This window comes from Triturus cristatus, chromosome 1_1 (assembly GCF_964204655.1).
Source record: "Triturus cristatus chromosome 1_1, aTriCri1.1, whole genome shotgun sequence".
NCBI classification, from domain to species: Eukaryota; Metazoa; Chordata; class Amphibia; order Caudata; family Salamandridae; genus Triturus; species Triturus cristatus.
Window position 1 is genome coordinate 237,972,667 of NC_140579.1, and position 9,341 is coordinate 237,982,007.

The following is a 9,341-nucleotide window of genomic DNA, read 5'->3' on the forward strand; positions in this document are numbered from 1 at the left end:
GAATTACCGCGGCTGCTGGCACCAGACTTGCCCTCCAATGGATCCTCGTTAAAGGATTTAAAGTGTACTCATTCCAATTACAGGGCCTCAAAAGCGTCCTGTATTGTTATTTTTCATCACTACCTCCCCGGGAGTGGGTAATTTGCACGCCTGCTGCCTTCCTTGGATGTGGTAGCCGTTTCTCAGGCTCCCTCTCCGGAATCGAAGCCTGATTCACCGTTACCTGTGGTCACCATGGTAGGCACAGAAAGTACCATCGCAAGTTGATAGGGCAGACATCCGAATGTATCGTCGCCATCACGGGGACGTGCGATCGGCCGGAGGTTATCTAGAGTCACCAAAGCGGCCGGATTGGTCTTGGTCTGATAAATGCACGCATCCTGGGAGGTCAGCGCTCGTCGGCATGTATTAGCTCTAGAATTACCACAGTTATCCAAGTAACTGATGGAGCGATCAAAGGAACCATAACTGATTTAATGAGCCATTCACAGTTTCGCTGTACCGGCCGTGTGTACTTACATGTGCATGGCTTAATCTTTGAGACAAACATATGCTACTGGCAGGATCAACCAGGTAGCTGCACCTGCTGACGGTGTGGGGGCCGCGTGCCCATCTCCCTGACCGGCAACCTTCACGCACCTCTCCCTCTCAGGAGCCTGCTAGGGGAAGGAGCCAACCCGCCTGGGCGGAAGGGCTCACTGGAGGGGTGTGGAGAGGTGCAGTCGCATGGGCACCGGCAGGCCCAGCCGTCTTCCCCGGGAGGGAGAGGCAGGCCGTGGCGCAGGGGTACCAGAGCCTGGCAGCAGCGACACCCCTCGAAACAGTCGTTCCGAGCTGCTGTGGAAATGTGCTGGGCAGAGAGTGGTGACGGCGTCCCCGGCAAAGAACCGCCGCGGGGCCTTTGGACCTGCTGAGCAGCAGCATCCAAGGGCCTGGCACCATCCGACAACTCCCGCTCGGGTCAGACAACCTGGGGGCACGAGCTGCCGGGGCCGCTTGGCCTTCACTATGCTGGGTAGTGTCTCCCGCCAGGCGGCAGGCCCTCGAGACGGACGGTCCATGCAGGGTGGAAGCGCTTTGCTCGAAACAACAGCCGAGGCTGGCCAAGCAGTCCATCCCTAAACGGACCAAGAGTGCCCAATCGATCGGAGTACGGCTGGGGCATCCCCTGGCAGGCCACCCTGCACAGGGGGTATGGTGGCTTAGCGTCCCTGCCTGTTCGGGGGTAAGCAGACTTGGAGAAAAAGGACCATCGGGAAGGGGCTGAGAGGCAGGAGCGTAACCGGGCCCCTAGGGGCCCCGGCAGGCAGGCCCGTGTGCTGCCTTCCTCGTTTCAGCATCACCAGACCTCACGGAGGTCTAACTGAGAAAAGTCGGAAAAAACAGACCATCGGGAAGGGGCTGAGTGGCAGGTGTGTACCCGGGCCCCTGGGGGCCCCGGCGGGCGGGCCCGGATCCTGCCTTCCCCGTCTCGGGATCGCCAGACCTCACGGAGGTCTGACCCATCAAACTCGGAGAAAAAGAACCATCGGGAAGGGGGCTGAGAGGCAGGTGTGCGTACCCGGGCCCCTGGGGGCCATGCATCAGGCTGGCCCAGGTGCTGCCTTGCCTGGCTCGGGATCCCCGGACCTCACGGAGGTCTGACCCAGCAAACTCGGAGAGAAAGGACCATCGGGAAGGGGCTGAGAGGCAGGTGCGTACCCGGGCCCCGGCGGTTTCTGCCTTCCCCTGTTTCAGAATCGCCGGACCTCACGGAGGTCTGACTGACACTCTCCCTAGTAATCCGGAGGAAAATTACCCCCCTTTCTTGTAATCCGTGCATACGAGGTGACAGAGGGGACCCAAGGAGCGAATGTACCCGACCTCCTGAATCCCTCGCTGGGATCGGGGAGGCAAATGGACCCTCATCGGGACTTCCAGGCAAACCCGACCATCTGGTCACCCCATTGGAAAGCATTGCGCGCGACCAGATGGCCGAGGGGATAGACGCGACCAGATTGCCGAAGGGATAGGCGCGACCAGATGGCCGAGGGGACAGGCGCGACCAGATGGCCGAGGGGAAAGGCGCGACCAGATGGCCGGGCTCGAAAGGGAAGCCATCTGGTCGCTCTGTGCCCCAACGAAAGAGTGAGCGGGAGCCGGGGCATGGGGGACCGGAGGCGCAGAGCCCCTGCGGGGCCTCAGCCATGGAGGCTGCGTGGGGGACCCAACGGGCCCTTCGACCCGGGGCCCGCGGACACCTTGACAAGCAGGGGAGGCCTGCACGGGACCGACAGACCCCTCTCCTGGGCCCTTAGTGGAGCGGCAGGCTGGAGGACGGGGCGCAGGGCCGGAACCCCAGACCTCGGGCCCAGCGGGGCCCCTGGACCCAGCCGGGGCTCCCAGGCCCAGAGGCGCAGGGGAAGCCTCCCAGGGCCCGCCGGACCCCGTCCCGGGCACCCTGCCACGCAGCAGGACCCAGGACGAAACCTGGGCTGGGGAGGCCACCCTCCCCGGGGCCCTCAGGGGCCCGTCCGGAGCTCCAGAACCCAGCCAAGCAAGGGGAGGCTCCCCGGCCACAACGGAACCCCGTCCCGGGCCTTTGGCAGTGTCGCAGGCTGGGGGACGGGGCACAAGGCCGGAGCCCCCGACCCGGGGCCCCTGAACCCAGCCGGGGCTCCCAGGCCCAGAGGCGCTGGGGTAGCCTCCCCAGGCCTGCCGGACCCCGTCCCGGGCACCCTGCCACGCGGCAGGACCCAGTACGGAGCCTGGGGTGGGGAGGCCGCCCTCCCTGGGGCCCTCAGGGGCCCGCCGGAGCTCCTGAACCCAGCCAAGCAAGGGGAGGCTCCCTGGCCACAACGGAACCCCGTCCTGGGCGTTTGGCAGTGCCGGGGGACGGGGCCCAGGGCTGGAGCCCCCGACCCAGGTCCCGGCTTTGCCCCTGGACCCAGCCGGGGCTCCCAGGCCCGGAGGCGCAGGGGAAGCCTCCCCGGGCCCGCCGGACCCCGTCCAGGGCACCCTGCCCTACAGCAGGACCCAGGACGGAGCATGGAGTGTGGAGGCCGCCCTCCCGGGGCCCTCAGGGGCCCGGCCGGAGCTCCTGAACCCAGCCAAGCAAGGGGAGGCTCCCTGGCCACAACGGAACCCTGTCCCGGGCCTTTGGCAGTGCCGCCGACCAAGGTACGGGGCCCAGGGCTGGAGCCCCTGCCCCGGGGCCCAGTGGGCCCCTGGACCCAGCCGGGGCTTCCAGGCCCGGAGGCGCAGTGGAAGCCTCCCCGGGCCCGCAGGACTCCGTCCAGGGCACCCTGCCACGCGGCAGGACCCAGGACTGAGCCCGGGGTGGGGAGGCCGCCCTCCCCGGGGCCCTCAGTGGCCCGGCCCGAGCTTCTGAACCCAGCCAGGCAAGGGGAGGCTCCCCGGCCACAACGGAACTCTGTTCCGGGCCTTTGGCAGTGCCACAGGCCGGGGGACGGAGCCCAGGGCCGGAGCCCCCGACGCGGTGGGGCCCTTGAACCCTGCCGGGTCTCCCAGGCCCGAGGGGCAGGGAAAGCCTCCCCGGGCCCTCCGGACCCCGTCCCGGGCACCCTGCCACAAGGCAGGACCCAGGACGGAGCCTGGGGTGGGGAGGCCGCCCTCCCCGGGGCCCTCAGTGGCCCGGCCAGAGTTCCTGAACCCAGCCAAGCAAGGGGAGGCTCCCCGACCACAACAGAACCCTGTCCCGGGCCTTTGGCAGTGCCGCAGGCCAGGGGACGGGCCCCAGGGCCACCTTGAACCGGGGCCCAGTGGGGCCCCAGGACCAAGCCGGGGCTCCCAGGTCCGGAGGCGCAGGGAAAGCCTCCCCGGGCCCACCGGACCCCATCCCGGGCTCCCTGCCACGCGGCAGGACCCAGGACGGAGCCCAGGGTGGGGAGGCCGCCCTCCCCGGGGCCCTCAGTGGCCTTTCCAGAGTTCCTGAACCCAGCCAAGCAAGGGGAGGCTCCCCGGCCACAACAGAACCCTGTCCCGGGCCTTTGGCAGTGCCGCAGGCCGGGGGACGAGCCCCAGGACCGCCTTGAACCGGGGCCCAGTGGGGCCCCTGGACCCAGCCGGGGCTCCCAGGTCCGGAGGCGCAGGGAAAGCCTCCCCGGGCCCACCGGACCCCATCCCGGGCTCCCTGCCACGCAGCAGGACCCAGGACGGAGCCCAGGGTGGGGAGACCGCCCTCCCAGGGGCCCTCAGGGGCCCAGCCGGAGCTCCTGAACCCAGCCAAGCAAGGGGAGGCTCCCCGGCCACAACGGAACCCCGTCCCGGGCCTTTGGCAGTGCCGCAGGCTGGGGGACGGGGCCCAGGGCCGGAGCCCCCGACCCGGCGGGGCCCCTGAACCCAGCCGGGCCTCCCAGACCCGGAGGCGCAGGGGAAGCCTCTCCAGGCCCGCCGGACCCCGTCCAGGGCACCCTGCCATGCGGCAGCACCCAGGACGTAGCCCGGTGGGGAGGCCGCCCTCCCCGGGGCCCTCAGGGGCCCGGCCCTAGCTCCTAAACCCAGCCAAGCAAGGGGAGGTTCCCCGGCCATAACGAAACCTCGTCCCGGGCCTTTGGCAGTGCTGCAGGCCGGGTGACGGGGCTCAGGGCCGGAGCCCCCGACCCGGCGGGGCCCCTGAACCCAGCCGGGCCTCCCAGACCCGGAGGCGCAGGGGAAGCCTCTCCAGGCCCGCCGGACCCCGTCCCGGGCACTCTGCCACGCGGCAGGACCCAGTGTGGAGCGCTGGGTGGGGAGGCCGCCCTCCCCGGGGTCCGCAGGGGCCTGGCCGGAGCTCCTGAACTCAGCCAAGCAAGGGGAGGCTCCCCGGCCACAACGGAACCCCGTCCCGCGCCTTTGGCAGTGCCGCAGGCTGGGGGACGGGGCCCAGGGCCGGAGCCCCTGACCCGGGGCCCAGCAGGGCCCCTGGACCCAGCTGGGGCTCCCAAGCCTGGAGGCGCAGGGGAAGCCTCCCCGGGCCCGCCAGACCCCGTCCAGGGCACCCTGCCACGCGGCAGCACCCAGGACGGAGCCCGGTGGGGAGGCCGCCCTCCCCGGGGCCCTCAGGGGCCCGGCCCTAGCTCCTAAACCCAGCCAAGCAAGGGGAGGTTCCCCGGCCATAACGAAACCTCGTCCCGGGCCTTTGGCAGTGCTGCAGGCCGGGTGACGGGGCTCAGGGCCGCAGCCCCCGACCCGGCGGGGCCCCTGAACCCAGCCGGGCCTCCCAGACCCGGAGGCGCAGGGGAAGCCTCTCCAGGCCCGCCGGACCCCGTCCCGGGCACTCTGCCACGCGGCAGGACCCAGTGTGGAGCGCTGGGTGGGGAGGCCGCCCTCCCCGGGGGCCTGGCCGGAGCTCCTGAACTCAGCCAAGCAAGGGGAGGCTCCCCAGCCACAACAGAACCCCGTCCTGGGCCTTTGGCAGTGCCGCAGGCCTGGGGACAGGGCCGGAGCCCCCGACCCAGGGCCCGGCGGGGCCCCTGGACCCAGCCGGGGCTCCCAGGCCCGAAGATGCAGGGGAAGCCTCCCCGGGCCCACCGGACCCCGTCCCGGGCTCCCTACCACACGGAAGGACCCAGGACGGAGCCCGGGATGGGGAGGCCGCCCTCCCCGGGGCCCTCAGGGGCCAAGCCAGAGCTCCTGAACCCAGCCAAGCAAGGGGAGACTCCCCAGCCACAACGGAACCCAGTCCCGGGCCTTTTGCAGTGCCGCAGGCCGGGGCCCAGGGCTGGAGCCCCTGACCCAGGGCCCGGAGAGGGCCCCTGGACCCAGTCTGGGCTCCCAGGCCCGGAGGCGCAGGGGACGCCTCCCTGGGCCCTCCGGACCCCGTCCAGGCCACCCTGCCATGCGGCCGGACCCAGGACGGAGCCTGCGGGAACTCGTTCGGGCACCCTGCCACGCGTCAGGACCCAGGACGGAGCCTGGGGTGGGGAGGCCGCCCTCCCAGGGGCCCCTGGACCCAGCCCAGCAGGGGGAGTCCCGGGGCAGCCTGCCACGTGGCAGGCCCCGGGACAGACCCAGGGCTGGGGCGGCATCCTGGCCTTTCCAGCTGCCGGCTGAGGACCGCTAGGCCGAGAGGGGTCCCAGAGTACCCTGTCCCTAGTAATCCGCAGGAAGGCTACCCCCCTTTCTGGTAACCAACGTGCTCCGATTGATGGAGGGGACCCTAGGGGCAAACGCGCCCGGCCTCCTGGAGCCCTGGCTGGGATCCGGGAGGCAAATGGACCCATATCGGGACTTCCACGCCGACCCGGCCATCTAGTCGCCTCATTGGAAACCATTGCGCGCAACCAGATGGCCGAGGGGAAAGGTGCGACCAGATGGCCGCCACCTGAAAGGACTCCCGTCTGCCCGCCCCAAGCCGAGCCATAGCGGTAGGGCTCCTGCCTGCCCACCCACACAGGGCTCGGGGGCTCTGCTTCCCGGGTGGCTCGGGGACCCCGGCTGGGCCTCAGGCACATGGAGGACCACTGGAGCTCTTGGGCCCGGGCGCCAGGGGGAGGACTGCCCGGGACCCCTGGAGCCCGTCCCGGGCACCTTGCCATGCCGCGTGCCGCAGGAGGGAGTCCCGGACGCCTGGGAGGATGTTGCCTGGGCATAGCCCATCTGGTCCCCGGCAAAGAACAGCCAGCCCCAAAGCGGTGTTCCGGCACACCCTGCCCCAACTAATTCTGGAGGAAGGCTACCCCCCTTGTTGCAACCCGCACGCTCCGAGTGATGGAGGGGACCCTAGGCGCGGACGCGCCCGACCTCCTGGAGACCTGTCTGGGATCCGGGAGGCAAATGAGCCCTCATCGGGACTTCCAGGCCGGCACGGCCATCTGGTCGCCCCATTGGAAAGCATTGCGCGTGACCAGATGGCCAAGGGGAAAGGAGAGACCAGATGGCCGGCACCTAAAAAGACTCCCGTCTGCCTGCCCCGAGCCATAGCTGTAGGGATCCCGCCTGCCCACCCACGCAGGGCTCGGGGGGCTCTGCTTCCTGGGGGGCTCGGGGACCCCGGCTGGGCCTCAGGCACGGGGAGGACCACCGGAGCTCTCGGGCCCGGGCGCCCAGGGGAGGACTGCAAGGGACCCTTGGAGCCCGTCCCGGGCACTTTGCCACGCCGCGGGCCGCATGCCACAGGAGGGAGCCCCAGACGTCTGGGAGGATGTTGCCCTGGCATAGCCCATCTGGTCCCCGGCAAAGAACCGCCAGCCTCGGGAGGGGTGTGCCCGCAAACCCTGCCCCTACCACCCTTTCTTGTAACCCGCGCGCACCGCGAGGCTCAGTGGACCCTAGACGTGAACATGCCCGACCTCCTGGAGCCCTGACTGGGATCCGGGAGGCAAATGGACCCTCATCGGGACTTCCAGGCCGGCCCGGCCATCTGGTCGCCCCATTGGAAAGCATTGCTCGCGACCAGATGGCCGAGGGGAGAGGTGCGACCAGATGGCCGGGACCGAAATGTCGCCAATCTGCCCGCCCGAGCCTTAGCGGTAGGGCTCCCACCTGCCCTTGCAGGGCTCGGGGCTGCAGGGCACGGGGCCTGCAGGGCTCCGGGGCTGCAGGGCTCCGGGGCTGCAGGGCTCCGGGGCTGCAGGGCTCTGGGGCTGCAGGGCTCGGGGGGGCTTGGAGACCCCAGGCTGGGCCTCAGGCATGGGAGGCCCGCAGGAGCTCCTGGGGCCCGGACGCCCGGGGGACCCATGGAGCCTGTCCCAGCCACTTTGCCTCACCTCGGGCTGGAGGAGGGAGCACCGGACGCCGGGGAGGTGTCGTTCGGGCTTAGCCCATCTGGTCCCCGCCTGAGGACCGCAATCCCCAGGAACGGCGTCCCAGCATACCCTGCCCCTAGTAATCCGGAGAAAGGCTACCCCCCTTTCTGGTAAACCGTGCGCACCGAGTGACGGAGGGGACCCTAGTCCCGGACACACCCGACGTCCTGGAGCCCTGGCTGGGATTGGGGAGGCGAATGAGCCCCCATCGGGACTTCCAGGGCAGCACAGCCATCTGATCGCCCCATTGGAAAGCATTGCGTGCGTCCAGATGGCCGAGGGAAAGGTGCGACCAGATGGCCGGGACCGAAAGGACTCCCATCTGCCTGACCCGAGCCTTCGCGGGAGGGCTCCCGCCCGCCCTTGCAGGGCTCGGGGGCTTCAGGGCACGGGGACTGCAGGGCTCGGGGGCTCGGGAGCTGCAGGGCTCAGTGGCTACAGGGCTCTGGGGCTGCAGGGCTCGGGGGCTGCAGGGCTCGGAGGCTGCAGGGCTCTGGATTCTGCAGAGTTCCGGGACTGCAGGGCTCCGGGGCTCCAGGGCTCCGGGGCTGCAGGGCTCCGGGTCTGCAGGGCTCCGGGGCTGCAGGGCTGCAGGGCTCTGGGGCTGTAGGGCTCCGGAGCTGCAGGGCTCTGGGGCTGCAGGGCTCCGGGGCTGCAGGGCTGGGGGGGGGTCGGAGACCCCATGCTGGGCCTCAGGCAAGGGAGGCCCGGACGCCCGGGAGACCCATGGATCCCGGGCACTTTGCCTCGCCGCAGGCTGGAGGAGGGAGCACCGGACGCTGGGGAGGTGTCGTCCGGGCTTAGCCCATCTGGTCCCCGCCTGAGAACCGCCATCCCCAGGAGGGGCGTCCTGGCATACCCTGCCCCTAGTAAACCGGAGGAAGGCTACCCCCCTTTCTGGTAAACCGTGCACATTGAGTGATGGAGGGGACCCTAGGCCCGGACGCACCTGACCTCCTGGAGCCCTGGCTGGGATCGGGGAGGGGAATGAGCCCCCATCGGGACTTCCAGGGCAGCCCGGCCATCTGGTCGTCCCATTGGAAAGCATTGCGTGCGACCAGATGTCCGGGACCAAAAGGACTCCCATCTGCCCGCGCCGAGCCATAGCGGTAGGGCTCCCGCCTGCCCTTGCAGGGCTCCAGGGCTCTGCACCAGGGACCCTTGTCCCGGGCAGATGGACACTTGGCAGGCCGCAGGACGTGGGCTCCCAGGCCCTGACCGAAACTCAGGAGGCCCGGGGCCGGTCCCTGCTTCTCAACGCAGCCAGGCCGGGGGGATGGGGGAGCCTGCCCAAGCACGAGGGACCCCAGTCCCGGGTACACGGTCCCTCAGGTTGTGCGCTCGTTTTCCACACATTTTTTCAAAATTGTGCGTAGTTGCGCTAGGCAAAGTTCGCCCAGCCCTACTCAGGACGTGCGGTCGTTTTCTACAATTTTTAAAAAAATTCTGCATAGTGGCGCTACGCAATGTTCGCCCAGCCCTACTCCTGACCGCACCCGACAAACTCCAGGAAGTAGCAGGAGGGAGCCCTGGGAAGAAGAAAATCACCCCAGTGTACAGAGAAACTACTGTTAAAACCTCTCCGCTGCTCATGGCCTTACCCACGAACGTGCC

General features: G+C 69.5%; 1 pseudogene; it reads right to left on the reverse strand.

Moving 5' to 3' along the window:
• Positions 1–573, reverse strand: part of LOC146870066 (18S ribosomal RNA) — a pseudogene marked incomplete at both ends in the record, with an annotated part of 593 nt that extends 20 nt beyond the window's left edge.
• Positions 574–9,341: the final 8,768 nt, after the last annotated feature.